The 19,750-nt window shown below is 42.7% G+C and overlaps 1 pseudogene; it reads right to left on the reverse strand.

Annotated features, from left to right (window-relative positions):
- Window positions 1–612: 612 nt before the first annotated feature.
- On the reverse strand, window positions 613–11,895 carry LOC137500519 (lactosylceramide 4-alpha-galactosyltransferase-like; annotated as a pseudogene).
- Window positions 11,896–19,750: the final 7,855 nt, after the last annotated feature.

Raw genomic sequence — 19,750 nt, forward strand, 5'->3', positions numbered from 1 at the left:
GAAATTACAAGAAAGTGACATAATAAAGAAAAAACTTGCAGTATTAAAAATCAATTAAACACTCATAAAACCGTCTTCCTTTAATACTCACTCAGCCTGACGTCTTCTCCTCAGTATAATATCGAATATTTATCTTCCCTATAATGACAAGGGCTTTGCTCTTTAATGGTTTTAATGCACTGGAAACAAACAAACCAACTGCATCGAGATCAGACTGCTACTGGTAAGAAGAGTCATTTATTTCCCAACAACACTGTGTCATCATTTCCGAAGGATATATTTTAACAATGAATTATAAGATAAAATTCGACAGTGTCAGCCAAATTCAAAACATAAAGATTTTCGGAATAATATTAATGTGCGTTTTACATTCTTATTTGCCTTAAAATAAAATAATAAAAACTCCCAGAAAATTCTTGAGTAGAAAACTTAGCTGTATAAAACAACAAACAAATGAAGAAGTCTATAGGCGCTGCATTGTAGCACCACTGATATGTGCAAACACTCATTCCTGGATCCGACATAGAATAGATGTGGAGGAATCTGAAAAACAGAACAACTTCGTAACGACGTATGTGCAATGTTTGAGGAACGGAAGTACCGCCGCCCACTTCAAAAGATTTTACCACAGTGCGAATACACTTTAGGACAATTTTTTTTCGCAATTTGGGCGTAAGGTTGCCGTGACCCGACAGTGATGTTCTCTGCCACACTGAATTTGTTCCACACGTGGATCGACAAACTCTCGTTCAGTTTGGACATCGTCCTGTCTGCGTCCTTCTCATCGAAGTACAGTCTCCACTTCTGCGAAGGGATCGGGTAGAACGCCGATGGCGGGTGAACGGTAAATCCCCGGCATCGCTCGGGGGTCATAGACGAAACTGGCGCACACCGCATACCTGTCGGAGTACCCGCATGATGACGCCTGGAGCATTATGACCCCAGCTGTCACCTCGAAATTGAGTTCGGAGATCCTCTAGACATGCTGTCACCGTCTCATGACCTACTCCATCATGAGCGAAGTTCAACACCCCTGCAGCAACACCCTCCAGCGATTCAGCGCCCGCGAAGTTGCTCATGCCACTCTGCGACCTGGTGACTAGGTACCGCTCAACTTCCAGAGGGTGAGATCTTCAAGTGGAGACCCTGCGATGTAGCGATCCGGGCCCACATGTCTGAGACGCACCAATCCACTGAGATACGCTCGAGTTCTTGATAGGGGATGCAAACAGTAAGTACACGTGCAAATCGGGATTCATCTTCGAGGCAGAATCCACCGCGCTTGCCTGGCGCGGCGTCAATACCAGTTTCCCTTTAATACTGGAAGCGCAAGAGGTTTCATGAAAAAATATGCTTTTCTCCTTATCCCCGTGTGGGTGGGGGCAGTAGAATACATCCACGGTATCCCCTGCCTGTCGTTCGAGACGACAAAAATATGCCCCAGGGGCTCTGAACTTTGGAACGTGGGTTGGCGACCACGGGGCCCTCAGCTGAGTCCTAACATTGCTTCCACTTACGTGTGCCAGGCTCCCCACTTTCATCTATCCTATCCGACCTCTCTTGGTCAATTCTTGTTCTTTTCCGACCCCGACGCTATTAGGTTCGCTCGGGCTAGGGTGACTTTCATTTTCACGACCTTCGTGGCCCTAGCCTTCATCGTGCCGATAACTTCATTTTTCGAAGTGTCGGATCCCTTCCATTTTTTCTCTCTGATTGGTGTTATATAGAGGATGGTTGCCTAGTTAAAACAATAATCACCACCACCACAGTTTTCCCCTTAGCTGGCATATCACTAGACGAACTAACATCCTCCAAATTATTAATCTCGTCCCAGTAACATGATATGCCACTATTACTGTCACTGACAGTATCATTGACACCCACTAATAGGAAGATGTTACCAACCTCGCGATAAAATGCATTATTGTCAATACTTGCCACCCCAAAAGTTATTTAAAGAGCCGTACCACTCACGCACAATGTACTTGCCACTGTCGTTCTACGCATTTTTCTAGTTGGACAGCGCACTCTCGCTATCCAGACGAGTCACAGAGTCCACAATTAGTTTCCTTTTCTGACCTCTTGATGTGCTCCTTTCGCGTAGTGATGTTTGATTTGGTGAAGGTGAAGCAATTAACAGTGGTGGTAGATCACTGTCGCCTCTTACCAGGAGGCCCCGGGTTCGATTACTGGCCAGGTCAGAGACTTTTACCTGGAAATGAGGGTTGATTCAAGCTCCAGTCAGCCTACGTGATTAGAATTGAGGAGCTATCTGGCTGTGAGGTAGAGGCCCCGGTCTAGAAAGACAAGAATAACAGCCGAGAGGATTCCATTCGACGTGCTAACCACACAGCACCTCGTAATCTGGAAGGCTGTCGCTTTGTAGGCCGAAACCAATCAACAGCTATTCTTGCACATAGTTGACATGAACATTAATTGAAGCGTATATTTTTCCAATACCTTCTTACTGTGATGTAAGGCACTAAACCCCATGACGCAACCGCCCCGAAGGGCCAGCGCGTACCAAATGACCGCTGCCCCTGCCCGAAGGCCAGCAGTTTACGAGGTGTCGGAATTTCGTCCCGCAGGATATATTTTACGGTAAAATTATGCCCACAGTATTCGCTGCCTGTCATAAGAGGCGACTAAAGAAAGGACCCCAGGGCCTCTTAATTTGAGAGGGGGGTTGACGACTATGAGGCCGTTAGTTGAGCCCTGGGATTGTTTCCATTTACTTGGGCCAAGCTCCTTACTTTCTTGTACGGTATACGACCTCCCTTGGGCAACTCTTTTTTTCCAACGCCCATGGCATTTAGTTTATGAAGCCTAGGGAGTTTTACAGTTACACTCACCGGGCGAGTTGGCAGTGCGGTTAGGGACGCGCAGCTTTGAGCTTGCATCCGGGAGATAGTAAGTTACGAACCCTACTGTCGGCAGCCCTGAAGATGGTTTTCTGTAGTTTCCCATTTTCACACCAGGCAAATGCTGGGGCTGTACTTTAATTAAGGCCACGGCCGATTTCTTCCCACTCCTACCCTTTACCTATCCTATCTGTGTCGGTGCGAAGTAAAAGAAATTCTTCATTTTCACGCCCTTCGGGGCCCTTTTCGGTCTGTGGCCTTTGATTTATCCCTCTGATTAATGTTAGTAGAGGAGGTTTTCCCCGTTGTACTTCCTCTAAAAACACAACCACCGCCTTTCTTTTACGTCGTAAGAGGCGACTAAAAGGGGACCCAGGGGATCAGAACTTTGGAGCGCTGGTTGGCGACCACGGGGCCCTCAGCTGATTTCTGACATTGCTTCCACTTACTTGTACCAGGTTCCTCACTTTCACCTATCCTATTCGACCTCTCTTGGCCAACTCTTGTTTTTCTCCGACCCCGACGCAATTAGGTTTGCGAGGGCTAGGGAGTCTTTCATTTTCATTCTCTTCGCGGCCCTTGTCTTCCTTTGGCCGATACCTTCATTTTTCGAAGTGTCGGACCCCTTCCATTTCTTCTCTCTAATTAGTCTTATATAGAGGATGGTTGCCTAGTTGTACTTCCTCTTAAAACAATAATCACCACCACCTCACCACAAGCATGACCGACGGAGCTGCCCTCTCTGGCACAATCATGGAAACACTTAAGTTAATTGAGGTGAGGCCAATACAAGCTCATTGCAATATGGGAAACATCATTTCTATGAACATGCATGGCCCATCATCACACTGCCCCCTTTTTTAATGTGTCTGTCCTTTTTGATCAGACGAGGAGGCACATTTTTAAGCAAGGTTCTAATCCTTGAACCTAAAGTGCGCGCACTGCTAAATGCTAAAGGACTTAAAATCTAACTAAAACTTGGGAAACACATATTACACCCATAAATACAAAAGTCTGTTATAACAATGCACTATAAAATGCAGTCCACCTCTACCTGAGGCCCTGTACGTTCATAAACAGTATCACGCTGAATCAATCAGTACATTTCAAGCAATTTATTTAATACTTCCATGAGTTGCGTCAGGTAACCGAGGGAAGGTTGTAATTAATCGTAACATCCTCACCTCTCCAAGGGATTCGCAACTTGTTTCGTCTCATCTTCAACCAATGACATCTATATTCCTTTCCATTCCCCTTGTTTTCCTCTATATTATTTTCCCTGAAGAAAAAGGATTTTAGGACACTGGTAATTATACAACAAGCGAAATAAGCACATGGTACTACTAAAATATAATGGAAAATAGATAAAGTTTTACTGGCTCCGTTGATGATATGGTTTCTGTTACGGAGATAGCCGTGGTAGTTAGAGGTGAATGGAGGTGCGGGCTGGAATGGGTCTAACTACAAGTTCGAACGATGAATTAAAATTTCAACAAAGGTTATATTTTCTATTCAAAATCAACCAATAACAAGGTATAACAGGTACCAAGTAGCAGATCAACAAATTAAGAAATAACAAATTACAGTTCGTTACAAGATTTGGGCTTCGAGCCCCACAATCACAATCCTTGAGCTATTAGCCCAACTTTACCAAGGTACAAAATCGAACAAAGGGGCAGAAAACTCCATCATACCAAGGAGCACTTGCTCCAAATTACAAAGTTAAGCCTCCTAGAGGCACACAGAAATCAAATTTAGGGAAGAGCAGACCCGCTTTCAAAGTTCAAGCCTATCAAAAGGCCACAACGAATTTTACTTCTATCTGCCCTCAAGGCACACAAAGAAACATCAATGAAGCGGGGGTGAATTTATGAGATTCGTGAACCGCCGAGTTCAAAGCGAAGGCTAACCAATGCAGGGATGTATCCCACCTGGAATGATCGTCGTGATGATAGGCAATCAGCGCCGACCTCAGATTACGATTGACCCGTTCAGCCAGAGATGGTTGAGGATAGTAAGCAGAAGTTGTTACAGGTGAGATAGATAGATCAAAACAGAATTTACGAAAGAGATTAGAGGTAAATTATCAGATACAATATATTAGCACGGACCAAAAGAAGCAAAGATAGAATTTAAACAAGAAATGGTGGACTGAGCGGTAGCCAGCTTAGTCGGAAATAACCATGAAAATCTTGTGAAACCATCTACACACAAAAAAATGAATTTGTTGGCGTTCCCCTTTGCCTGGGGGAAGGGTCCGACGTAGTCGATATAGAGTCGTTCCATGGGGCGCGACGCTTGGTGGGAAGACAAGAGCCCTTGCTTAGTGGACACGGTGGGTTTACTAAGCCAACAAGATTTACAAGCTTTTACTAATTCACGGATTTCTCCGTCCATACCCTTCCAAATGAATATTTCACGGATCTTTTCACGGGTTTTGAAGATGCCTAAATGCCCCCCTAGTGGGGTCTCATAGTAATACTTGAAGATCATAGGTACGAGAACAGCTGGAACCACAATTTTCATCTTCTTATCATGCCCCGACGGGCAACATAAAACACCATTCCTCAATGCATAAGGGACTACATGTTCCACTGAAGAAAGGGTTTCCATGGTAGGGGCCAGCGTCGGATCTTCACGTTGATATTTTTCAATAACCCTAAAGAGCATGGGAGCATCAGTTAGAATGGCATTAACCTCAGGAGGTATGGACTCGGGAGGTGAAAAACTATCAACCTGTTCAGGTGTCTCTATATCATTGGCAAACATACGGCTTAGACCATCCGTTCCTCTTATATGCCTGACATCAAATTGGAAGGCAGAAATTCTGATGGCCCAGCGGGCTATGCGACCAGTACGACGCGGCCTAGCTAAGACTCAGCTTAAGGCTTGGTTATCAGTCACCAAGTCGAACTTGACATGTTCCAGATAGAGGCGGAACTTTTCTAGAGCAAACAAGACAGCCAAACCCTCAAGTTCATGGATGGAATACTTGAATTCTTGGGCCGATAATGTCCTAGATGCATAGGCGATTGGTCGCCTCCCTAGTTCAGTCTCTTGAACCAGGACTGCTGCCACCGCCGACGACGACGCGTCGGTTTGGACGATAAATTTCTTCGAGAAATCAGGCATGGCCAGAACAGGGGCATTACACAGAGCTAATTTGAGATCTTCAAAAGCGGCTTGTTGAGAAGGTCCCCACTCAAATTTGACGCCTTTCCTACGAAGAAAGTTAAAGTGTTCCGCTCTATAGGCGAAATTTGGAATAAATTTCCTGAAGAAATCCACCATAGCAATGAACCTAGCAATACCTTTGATGTCCTTGGGAGGTTTGAAATCACGGATGGCCTATGTTCTAGAATGATCTACAGAGACACCATCGGGCGACACAATGTGCCCTAGAAATGACATAGAAGGCTTAGGAAAAGCGATCTTGGACAGCTTAACTGTTAACCCTGCCATACGAAGACGATTAAGGACCTCTTTCAGATGATCAAGATGTTCTTCGAAGGTCTCGGAGAAAACGACGACATCATCAAGATAATGGTATAGGTACTCGAATTTGATGTCGGAGAAGACCCTATCCAGCAATCTCGTAAGCACAGCTGCTCCCGTGGGGAGCCCGAAAGGCACGCGGTTGTACTCATACAAGTTCCAATCCGTGGCAAACGCTGTAAGATGTTTAGATTCTTCAGGCAGAGGTATCTGATTATAAGCCTGATTAAGATCTAAGATGGTAAAGAACTTAGCCTTTCGAAACCATGAGAAACAAGAGTGAAGGTCTGGAAGGGGCACAGATTGTAACACCACCTTCCGATTGAGAGCCCTATAATCAATCACAGGCCTGAAGCCACCTTGGGGTTTCGGAACAAGGAAAATAGGCGATGAATACGCCGACTTAGCGGGCCAAATAATAAATACCATCCTTCAACATCTGATCTATGATGTCCTTCAAAGCCTTCATTTTGGGTGGAGACAGTCTATAAGGTGGAAATCGTACCGGAATCGAATCACTCACCTCAATCTTGTATTCGATAAGGTCAGTAACACCAAGAGCCTCGGAGAAAACATCCGGAAACACATGACACAACTTATGAATACTGTCAGCCTGCTCCTCAGGTAGATGTCTAAGGTCTAACCACATGTCATCCTGGGTAGGCGAAACCGATGAACATGACACAGAGCTACATTTCAATAAGGGAATTTTACAATTACCAGCAAATTTGAACGTGCACGACTTGCTCTAAATGTCGAGCACTAGACCAGTAAAAGACATGAAATCCGCTCCCAAAATAATGGGTTAAGACAAGTGTTTAGCCACCAACAGTTTAACCTTCCAAGTAAATTTAGCAATTCTAATTTGGACATACAGAAAACCTAAAATTTATAATGGGGATGAGTTCGCCGAAAGATATTGAACCGAAGTCGAACAAGAATCAGGAAGTTTACAAACAGTTTTCAATTTGGAGTACCACTCGACTGAAATAATGGAACACACGCTGCCCGAATCTAAAAGAGCAGTTACAGGTTCATTATTCAATTCAATCTTGAGAAATGGAACAGGTGCGGGGGTATCCGCCGCAATGCTAAGACATTCTTTGGGACATACAAATGGGAATGTAGAACAGTTCAGATTTTTCCCTGATTTTTCGTCGGATTTAACCTGGGCTGAGCCTTGAAAAGATGAATCTGCCGGCTCAGCCGGAGCCACTAGTTACTTATGATTGTTGGTGGAAATTGCCTCCGAAGTTGAGCAGGAGGGGTGCTTTTCGAATTCGGGCAATTTTTTGCAATATGGGAGAACGCGCCGCATCTAAAACAGCCTTGGGATGACCCTGCTCCCTTGTTCGTCCCATTGGATTTAATCAAGGGACACTTGTTCCGAAGATGAACTGCTGAGCCACAAGCATAACATTTGCGAGTGGTGTCGGTTCGGCGAGGCGGAGGCCGAAAGTTACCTGAAGACGGAGGGGGCTCCCTCGCAACACGTAATGTGTCTGCATACCTAACCCCTTCGGTTGACACAGCCATCGCTTCGAGCTCTGCAAAAGTTTGCGGACGCGACGCAAAACACTAGTTAGACCTGTAAGACGGTGAAATTCCTTCCACAATGGCCTGTACAATCTGATCTTCAGGGAAGTGAAGAGCAAACACCCCGTTGTAGAATTTAATATCTTGGATGAGGTCGGCAAGGGTTTCATCCAACGTTGTACACGGTAATATTACTGAATTAGTGATGACCTGGCCGTAGCCGGAATAAAATTAGCTAACAGATGTGCATGGAAGTCTTCTATGGATGACTGTTCAGCAATTGCCCTAGATATCTTGTCTGATAGAACCCCAATTCAATAGGGATAACTGATCTGCAAAATTTGACACGGAGTAAGAGAAAGAACAAGGGCATGATCTTGGAATTCAACTAAAAACCTTAAGAATGAAATAACGTCACTGGTAGAGTTAACAGAAAACTTAGAAATACCCCTGAGCAACATTGCTAATGGATGAGGCAAACTGCTGAACCCTGGTGACGTAGTAGGTAGAGGCAAATGTGGCGAAGAAGCTAATTCAGAACGTGCATTATTCAAAGAGGTACGGCGTTCAGACTCGTTGCTAATGGGGAAGAGGTTTGTTGCACTCCTACTGATTTCCAAATTTCTTCTCCTTTAGGAGAGTCTTCCTCGCTAAATACGTTTACCGTAGCGGTTTGGTCGATTGGGAGGGACTGTCCCAGTTAACAAGAGGCTAACCTTACCGAACAAATCAGAAAGGTTTTCGAGAACAATACTAGCTTCCTTCCTTTGAATGTCATTCAACCTTAGAGACAACAGATCGTTTACTCTATTAGAAAAATGAAACAATCTAGCTTGCACACGTTTAAGTTGATTTGGTGATGGATCATTTTCTTCAAAAAAGCTAACTACAGATACTACCTCAGTAGTATTATCAGTGATCGTCGGGAGAGCGTTGTCAATCTCTTTCTCTCCCAAGGTGGGAATAGAAATGGGCAAATCAAGGGACTCTTCAAGCTTGTTGGTATCTACTGCAACCGTGCCTCCAGATTGCAAATTTCTAATTGTTAATTCATAAATTAATTCCTCGTTGCGCATATAGCCGGGATGGCGGACATCGCAGGGCCGGGCATGATGGCAGAACTTTACAAATTTAGAAAAATCGAAGAATTCCAGCGACGGAGAAAATTGTTAGAGTTCGAACCAAAAGCAACGTTTAGCCGTCAAAAGGGGCTAAATTGAGACCCATTCAACCACGCTCTGCTACCACTTGTTACGGAGATATCCGTGGTAGTTAGAGGTGAAAAAAGGTGCGGGCTGGAATGGCTCTAACTACAAGTTCGAACGATGAATTAAAATTTCAACATAGGTTATATTTTCTTTTCAAAATCAACCAATAACAAGGTATAACAGGTACCAAGTAGCAGATCAACAAATTAAGAAATAACAAATTACAGCTCGTTACAAGATTTGGGCTTCGAGCCCCACGATCACAATCCTTGAGCTATTAGCCCAACTTTACCAAGGTACCAAATCGAACAAAGGGGCAGAAAACCCCATCATACCAAGGAGCACTTGCTCCAAATTACAATGTTAAGCCTCCTAGGGGCACACAGAAATCAAATTTAGGGAAGAGGAGACCCGCTCTCAAAGTTCAAGCCTATCAAAAGGCCACAAAGAATTTTACTTCTATCTGCCCTCAAGGCACACAAAGAAACAGGGGTATTTAATACCCAAACTACAGGGCCTTCGCAATGAAAATAAAACAAGAGGTTAAGTTACTGGCCCAAAGTACAGAGAGGACTGGAGGCGTGAACTTGCACTCCAAATACACTTTTAAAACCTAAGTGGCTCTAGGCCGATACACAGAGGCTAGTCCCAAGCTAGGGAGGTGACCCGTATGAGAAAACTTTAATACATTAAGGGAGAGAAGAAACGGTTATAAAAACGTGGTCACCTTAATTTCAAAATAGGGTTCGAGAGGGAAAAGCACTCTCTATCCCCGCTTTACAGTGAAAGAGATTTGTAGTTTTTACATAGACAGAAGAGGAATTTACATTTTAAAATGGTAGGTTACATATTAAAAGGTTTCGAACCCTCCCCTAGGGTTAAACTGCTGAGGTAGCGAGAAATAAAGATGTTAAAAGGCCATTACCTTGTTGAAGAGCTGCTACTTAAAGAAAGAGGCGCTTCCCGCCCCCTGCTACATATCCACACACTAAGTTAGATGTTACTGAAGTGGCCCCGAGACAAGAAAATCAGCAGTTTTTATACCCTCGTGGAAAATTTGAGACCTTTTAAGAATGAATAGACACACCCCCCAACTTTATTGGATAGCTTAGAGCTACATATCCATATCGAAGAAGACATACACTATTGGTCAAAAATTAATTAAAGAAATTCGGGACTGGCTGAGTTCAAAACTGGCGGACAGAAGATTAATATTGCCAACCCAAAACATAAAAGAACAAAATGTAGTAAAGACAAAACTTAAGAATGCAAAATTTCTTCAAGAAAGTTCATTCCTTCGCACCAGAGTGCGTAATCATAGTTTTTAGTAGAGACATGTGGTAGAGAACGTCCACACTTCTTGATCAATTAGAAACAAAAACACACCAAAATTCACACAGAGCCATCTTCGGAGAAATTGTTGAGTTGATACAGTTTTTTTTAAAGTTCAGACTTCCTCCTGTATAGGAGTTTCAACTGGCGCAATATTTGAACTAGCAGCGTGGAGGTGTACCGCCCGGTACAGTTTCAATAAAGACACATAAGCCTACGATAACCTCTTACTCGACAGATCCTCCGATCCTACAGTTACAGGTCCTAGGAACCTTACTATTCTCTTGTGGTTGGACCATTTATGGCAGAGTTTGGCGGTGATTTGTTTGGCTGTCGAGCTTATAGGGGACATTTTTACCACAACCAGGTCTCCAACTTCCAGGGTGACCTTTTTTTTCCCTGGTTGAATGATTTTTGCCACCCGGTCTCGGGCTCTGACCAATTGTGCAACGGCTTCCTTCCATTTTGTCTCAATATTCATGTTTGTCGATGGCTCGGACAGGTTACCCAATGCCCCATTTCAACTGGAGCGGGTCAGCAAGGCTTCTCGCTGGGGTGAGATTCGTGTACACCACTGTTGAAGGCTAAAACAAACAATTCCAAATTATCATTCCGGATGCGCTGATCAGCGCTATGGAAAGCACTCAGACAGGATTTCGGATCACGGTGAAATCTATCAACGTGAGAAGGTTTGGTGTAGTGGGGGCTCAGTAAAACGTGCTTCACTCGCTACCCAAAACTCAGGTGACGAAATTTACGGCAGCTGATTGTAAACGCATTGTCCGTGACTAACACATTCGGGGGCCCATAAACTATACAAATATGCAGAGATAAAACATGCACGCGCTGTTCGAGTTTATAGTGCGGACTGGGAACAACAATACAAATTTAGAAAAGGCGTCGACGGCGGACAGGATTCCAACGTTGCCATTCTTGGATTTCATGAGAGGACCAAAATAATCGGCAAATAACTTTTCCCCGGGGTACGACGCGACGTCAGCGGAGTGGAGTCCAATTTGAGAGGATTGGGCAGGTTTACACCGTTAATACACGTCGCAACTTTTCACATACCCTAACATTTCCTTTTTGAGTTTAGACCAGAAAGCATCACGAGAGATACGATGCAAGATTATGTATTGACCTAGATGAGCACCCAGGTAAGAATCATGATAATAGTCTAACAGCATGGATCTTAATTTGAGAGGAACGTAAATTTTGTCTTTACCATTTTTACGGTTACGACGAACCAACCACCGCCGTTTGATTCTAAGCGACTTGTCTAGAAGAGATCCATTAGCGATGGCTTTCAGCAGTTCTTGACAATCGGTGTCATCTTTTTGGTGCTCAGAAATGTCCGTGAAGGACCAAGGGTAATTTTGCCAAATATTGATACTTTCAACACTATCAGACTGACGAGAGCTCTCCTCGAACTCGACCTCACACTCATTTAATCCGTCGAACATATGCGACAGACAGTCGGCCACATCATTCTTCTTTCCACGAGCATGCACAACTGTGAATTTATAGGCCGATAGCCGGAGGATCTACCTAGCTGTCCTGCCAAGTCACTTGACGTTGGCGCTTATCAACGGTAGGGCTTGATCCACCAAGACTCCGTAACAAGTGGTAGCAAAGCGTGGTTGAATGGGTCTCATTTAGCGCCTTTCGACGGTTAAATAGTCTTTCGAACTCTAAGTATTTTCTCAGTCGCTTGGATTTTTCGATTTTTCTAAATTTGTAAGGTTCTGTCATGTCTGGCCGTCGCGATGTCCTCCATCCCGGCTACTTGCGCAAGGAGGAATTTTTCTATAAACTCCCCATTACGAAGGTCGAATCTAGTGGCATCCTTGTTCAAGGGACTGTGATACTTAAGGTTCCGTCTGTTGCCCCTTTCAAGTGGTTTCTTTTGAGTGATGATCATTGCTTTGGTCGTGTGACATCAACCTTGCCATTTGTTTCGAGTGCTTTTTAACTGCACCTTTCCTATCGGTTGCCCCTTTTAGATGTAGTTTTTGGGCGAGGTCGTTGGGTATGTTCATGGGCTAAATTCTTTGCGATAGACCTACTCTCATTGTCTAGGCACTATGTCTTCAGGCCAACCTCTCCTTATCTCTCCTGTTAAGCCTTGCTAGATGTCACTTCTGATGGTCGTCTGCTATGATAGAATGTGTATATTTTATTTGCTCGTCTTATTTTTCTTCCTGGGTCGGGCATTTCTCTGCCCAATTCTTCCCGTGTATCTGATGAGCTTTGTGGCGTTCAGGTGTCGCTTACGTCCTAGTTCTCTGTAATGGAATCCGACTATGTTGTGTGGAATCTAAGTTCCTTGGGACCTGTACCCTTCTCTAGGTAGGATCTGTATATCGTCTATTCCCTAAGCTTGATCGTTGGGTAGTCTAATTTTGTGGCACGTATTGGTTGGCAAGGTCGCGTGATTGCGAGGTATGCAAACGAAGTATGTTTTCCTTTCGCCCAACATTCCGTTGTGTCTTCACCTTATATATCCCTCCCGTCGGTGATGGGTCAGATGGGGTAAAGCTTCCAACATACTTAAAGTGGTCTCCGTCATGTTTATTGATCTTCCCTGTTTTCGTCCTTACGACTACACATTTCTCGGTCTCACTTCTCTATTTTTTACAGTGCCTACTCAGTTTAGGAATTTTGCTTTCATTTGAGATGTGCTTCTACTCTTTCGACCCGCTATCAGGTCCTCCTGCTCAAGTTCACCCATGATGTCTTTCGTATTTTGATGCTTTGCAGGGTCATATTTTTGTGTAATAGGGGATCTTGTATGGGAGTTATAGGCTCCTTTTGATATACCTTTTCCCTTTTGTGAATTAGGGTATTTATGATGTAAGAGAATGGGAGGATGTATTGGGAGTATGTTGCTCCTTTTGGGTACTGATGCACCTTCTCGTGGTATTTCTTGTCTGTATAGTGAGGTCATGGTGTTACCTCTTTTCATGTGTAATTTGTATAGGGTAATTTGTCTTTTTACATGGGTGTAACGAAGTCTCTCCCGAGTGATTATACCCGGTAGGACGTTTATATCGGTATGTATGTATGTATGTATGTATGTATGTTTAGTCCTCAGCCCGTAGGCTGGTTGGATCCTCAACAGTTCCGCCATCAGCTGTCATAGAAAGCCTAGGCATCACTGAAGAGGCGTACTAGGGAAATGAGGAGTGAGATAGTTTCCCGTTGCTTTCCTCACCGAGCCAGCAGTTGCTATTACACATCAGGCTAACAAGCCCACTGAAATGCATGCACCAACTGACCCTATGAGCAATATTTTCACACCATTCATAGCAGGGACTGGCTACAGAAGGAATGGCATTACTAGCATCACTCATACCTCAGCCACTTTCATTTTGTCAAAGCCAAGGATAAAGCTGAGACAGATCAATGAAAGTAACAAAATTGTTCTAGCCCATACCAGACGACATAGTGCACTGTAAACACTAGGTCCCGCCAGCAAAGGCACTTTATATCGGTATGAGGCGTGTTTCGGCCTTTGGATTTATCGATGAGGTTCTACACATTAATTACTCCTGGGAGTTGTGACTTTTCTTTGGGGTAGGCTCTTATACGGTAGTGAACCATCTGCATCGTTAATTTGAGGTTCATCCCTGTAAAGTCCTCGATACTTTTTTAATGTTTTTTTGTTTTGTTTTTTGTTTTACCATCTCAAGAATTCCTCCCGGGAAGTAGGTGCCATTCATTTTTTTCAGTTAAATTATTTCGGGAGTGTATCATAACAGTATTCCCTCATAGAATGTTACCGAAATTCTATGTCCCCCTATTTTTTGGATTCGGTGTTTTTATATCGTAAAGTGAGTTGCTCTTTCTTCCTTTTGTACCCTGGTAAGAACTAGATATGAGCATGGACGCATGTCCACCCATTTAAAGGTCGGAAATCAATTCATGTTTAAAAGGGTGTGTTCCCGCGGGCAAGCTTGCCCCCAGATTTCATGGGCCGTGTGTCATTTTAGTTTTTTGACACTTGTTACATTCTTAGTGAGTAACCCAGCCACCGAGAGGATCTTTAGGGTTCACCTGTCTCAGGTGAAACCTGTGTAAATTACTTGCTCATTGGATCTATAACTCGTTGTAAGAACTGTAAAGGCTATATTTTTGGGTTTTATTCTTAAGGCCTTCTGCCCTGTGTTTTCCCATCTACCTTGTACAACTATGTAAAACCTTCCCCATGGTTACTCTGCTGTCCTTGCCCAACGGCCATTACCAAGCTTCCGCCTCCTGCTAAGCCGCACCTATGGCAAATAAAATTTCCACGCCGTTGGCTCCTCAGCCTCTCCAATATGATAGTACCCTAAAGCAAATTTCCAACAAAAGTCTGTCGCGGAGATCTTACTGTTTCAGTGCCCCCTCAGCCATCAACCGCCGCGCAGCAACTTGAACGGAATCTGGGCCCCTTCGTTCCCGTGAAGACTCTCTAAGAACGGCGAGCCCGAGTTCAGCTCCCCGCGCACCAACCGCAAGCTACTCGAGGACTGCAAAAATATTCGCATCAGCGGCGTGCTTCACCACGACTACCCCTCTCATAGTGCGGGAGAGCGATATCTCAGGGTACGGGAGGAGTCCCGGAGACTCGTATGAACATCGGCTGAGGCGGCAGGTCTGGCCGTCAAGCATTAGTAGCGTGTAGTGGTTTCACCTATCTCTAAATTTGAATTTAAATTAATAACCACAAAAAGACTTTGACATTTTTTTCTTTCTTCAAGATTCATCGGCTATTCAGCAAAAAGTACTTTTCCATCTATTAATGTTCCGTCAATATTTTCTCACCCATCTAATTGCAAGGAAGCTGGAATTCAATTAATTTTTAAATTCTTAAATATGGATTTTTTTCCCTTGTTAAAGAATTTCTTTTCTGTGTCACCCCTTGGAGGACTTTTGGCGGGGGGGGGGGGGTGAGGTCTGTACCGGGCGGTACACCTCCACGCCGCTTGTTCAAACATTGCGCCAATTGAAACTCCTCTACAGGAGAAAGCCTGAACCTTGAAAAACTGTATTAACTCAACAGTTTCTCCGAAGATGGCTCTGTGTGAATTTTGATGTGTTTTTGTTTATCATTGATCAAGAAGTGTGGACATTCTCTTACAGATGTATGTACCAAAAACTATGGTAATATACTCTGGTGCAGTGGAATTAACCTTCGAGAAATAATTTTGTATTCAAAAGTTGTTGTCTTAACTAAATTTTGTTATTTTATTTTTTGGGATGGCAATATTAATCCTTCCTTCCGCCAGGTTTGAACTTAGCCAATCCCAAATTTCTTCAATTAATTCTCAGCCAATCATGTATGTCTTCTTCGATATGGATATGTAGCTCTAAGCTATCCAATAAATTTGAGGGGGTGTGTCTACTCATTCTTGAAAGGTCTCGAATTTTCCACGAGGGTATAAAAACTGCTGATTTTCTTGTCTCCGCGCCACTTCAGTAACATCTAGAGTAGTGTGTGAATATGTAGCATTTGGCGGGAAGCGACTCTTTCTTCGGGCAGCAGCTCTTCAACAAGGTAATGGCCTGTTAACATCTTTATTTCTTGCTAGCTCAGCAGTTTAACTCTCTGGGAGGGTTCGAAACCTTTAATATGTAACCTACCACTTTAAAATGTAAATTCCTCTTCTGTCTATGTAAAAACTACAAATACCTTTTACGGTAAAGCGGGGATAGAGAGTGCTGTACCCTCTCGAGCTCCCCTTAATTTCGAAATTGAGGCAACTACGTATTATAACCGTTTCTTCTCTTCCTTAATGTATTAAAGTTTTCTCATACGAGTCACGTCCCTAGCTTGGGACTAGCCTCTGTGTATCGGCCTAGCGCCACATAGGTTTAAAAAAAACTTTAGTGCATGAGTGCAAGTAATCGCCTCCATTCAATTTTGTATTTTGGGCCATTGATTTAACTCGTTTTGTTTTCCTTCCTGAGAGGACCCAGTAGATTGGGTACGAGGTACCCCTGTACCATTATATGTATGCCTTGAGTGCAGTTAGTGTGAAGTCTGCTTATGGCCTCCTGATAGGCTTGAACTTTGAGAGCGGGTCTGCTCTTTCCTCAATTTGATCTCTGTGTGCCTCTAGGAGGCTTAACATTGTAATTTGGAGCAAGTGCTCCTTGGCATGATGGGGTTTTCTGCCCCTTTGTTCGATTTTGTACCTTGGTAAAGTTGGGCTAATAGCTCAAGGATTGTGATTGTGGGGCTCGAAGCCCAAATTTTATAACGAACTGTAATTTGTAATTTCTTAATTTGTTGATCTGCTACTTGGTACCCGTTATACCTTGTTATTGGTTGATTTTGGAAAGAAAATATAACCTTTGTTAAAGTTTTAAATTAACTTTAATTTTGTAGTTGAGACCTATTCCAGCCCGCACCTTCTTTCACCTCTGCTGATCCATCAAGACTCCGTAACAATTATTATTAGTAACTTGGGAGTTATGACGTATCGTATTCCTGCCATGTTGCGTGGGCGTACGATTGCCATTGTTCCCTTATTTACTGAATTTCGCGCAGCATTCAGGATGTATTTACGGGCGTTTCACATCTTATTAGTAAAATGCTCCACGCCCGGGCAGTATCATCCCGGCTGTTGATGACGAAAATTTTTAATTTTTTTTGACATGCCAAGTAAACATTTTGTAATCTAAAGATGAGTTCAACAATGGTGAATGTGTCTCAGATAACCTAACCCAAGTAAGATGAAAAAGGAGGGTTCATGGCCGGAATTTAATTCTCTAGGCACTGTAAAAATCAATAGGATAATTGTAACATTTTGTCACTGCAACATCAATGACATCAGGGCGCGAGGCATTACTGGGATAGATGGTAGGTTCAGTTGGGGCAAAGACGCCGACATCATTCTCTCTCATGTACTGATGTAGCGTTCTTTCCTTAGGATTTGTCACTCGTGAATTCAAACTGGACGCTTGGCATTTAAGTTACCAATGATGAAAGAGGAGATTTTGGACGAGTTATTTAATAATAAATCTAATTCTGCTGTATGCAGCGAAGCCTTGGGAGGTAAATAGGTCTCCAAAATACGATAATGATAATTGTTGTCTAACCTCAATGCCGAGGGACTCAATAACACCGTGAGGAAGGGGGTCAATAACGTTGTGCGTAAGTTTAGAATCAGCACGCCTACACCCCCCCCCCCCGTGATCATCGTGGAGTCTGTCCTTACAATAGACAGTAAAATTGTTAATTTTGAGGGGCATATTTGGTTTTTATCCATGTCTCTCCTAACAGCATTAAATCAACATTGTGGTCAGCAGTATAAGCTTCAAGCTCATAATTCGCACCAACAACACTCTGACAGTTCCTAGCACAGATTGTTAAGTCCATGTCAGAACAGAATGAACCTTAAAATTGGGGCTCAGAGAAATACTGCATAGCAGCATTAATCAAAACCATAATCTTTTCCATTGTTGTCGGACATGATCTTAATTTTGTCGCTGTGTCGTTTACAATTGGTATTGATTTAGGGAAATTAATTTGCCTTCAGAGGTCTACGATATATTTTAGTCCAGAAAGATCGGACATAAAAGATGGTGCCGATCGAGGGGCAGGGTCTACTGATGTGGCGGTGGTGGGGTCCTCGTAACGCTTGAGCGTGCACCCGCTCTTGCAGCGGTCAGTGCAAGATTATCCCGGTAGCTCATTATTTCTTCTCAGGGTATCCTTTTTCCGCCCATAAAATCTGAGATTTTATATGTAATTGTTTAACGTGGTTTCTGAAGAGATTCCGACCGCTTGGGTACGCAACATGTAAGTATCAGTATGCACGAGAACGACGACCGATAACTTAAAAGTATCTCGCATTTCATTTGTGAGAAGATATTAATTGCTTACATCTAGTAAACTTATCAACTAACTTAACTCTAAACGTTGCCAGAACAGAAATCATTACACAGTCACATACTAAAGAAAATATATAAGATTATTTATTGAGAAAAATTAATGTTCGAGATATAGTGAAATCTGGGTAGTAATAATTCCGTATTATCTCATCATTTGAAAATAAGTTAGAGTCAGCGCTGGCTCATTTAAGATAAAATAGTGGAACTTAAAAAAAAATGCTAACACTTTCTCATTAATAAAGTTCAAATTCCAATAAATACACATCTGTACCTTCGTAGCCATGTTCCGAAAGTATTACATCTTTTTTTTAAATAATATTTACGATCATTGAGCATTCAAAGAATCAAATAAAATTTTCATATTGTAAATACAGCTCTGTTAATTATTAAAGTTATCCTCACAACATATAAGACATGTTTCCCAAGTATACACTTTCGCGTGTATTAAATTGTGGCAGTGTTCACCGACCTTCCATTCATAAGTTAAAGTCTTTCATAGGTTTGAACTCCGAGTGTTAGGTAACATCTTTCAAGTACGAACAAGTAACGACTTACGAGCTAAAGCAATACCACCCTCGTGCCTACGATATCTGGCTCCTAACTAACCATTGTAATCTTCTTCATTTTTATATACTAAGTTAAAATCATATTTATCTGAGTAGAAATAAATAAAATCTAACTAACTCTTCGAATAGTTTCTAATCTACACACTCATCTATTAGTGGCTCAATGTACTCTTGAAATCTGCACTGTCTCAATATTTCATTTATATACGTGCTACTGACCGTGTATGGATAGTATAGAATGTAGGTATTTCATATCAACCTGTAAGATCACCGCTCCACGAAATACTAGATATATAATCAATTATGAGTCTATTGCATCATATATATGAACACTCTCTCTTACGCAGTACCTGTTATTCACACAAGTCAAACACAATATCACTGTCACGATACACAATTCTACATAATTCATATTTACCTTACCTTGAAATGGTCATCTGCGCGGAATTCTCTTCTTGACGTATATTTTCAAACATGGCATATAAACTCACCTTATATTACTAATAAATCATTAGCACGTCAAATTGCAATTCTTACACTTCCCGTAGAACATTTCTAAATCTCTTCACTTAAACCATTCATCAATATATAATCACTTTTCAATACAATACCGTCGTCACATTAACATACTATCGGCTTCCATTTAGCCGCATGCATATAGCCATAACTCCAAAACCATATGCTAAATATTCAAGAATTGCTTAGCAAAATACGCAGTCAATAACCTCTATTTTTAATAACAGTAATACGAATTCATATGCCCTCTTTCTCTGACGAAAGGAATACTTAATTTGTCAATGATCATCGTATTGCGCAGGTATTTCGTGACGTAAACTATACTCAGGTAAAACGAGATTAATCGAACCTTTAC

This window comes from Anabrus simplex, chromosome 4, assembly GCF_040414725.1.
Source record: "Anabrus simplex isolate iqAnaSimp1 chromosome 4, ASM4041472v1, whole genome shotgun sequence".
Classification (NCBI taxonomy): domain Eukaryota; kingdom Metazoa; phylum Arthropoda; class Insecta; order Orthoptera; family Tettigoniidae; genus Anabrus; species Anabrus simplex.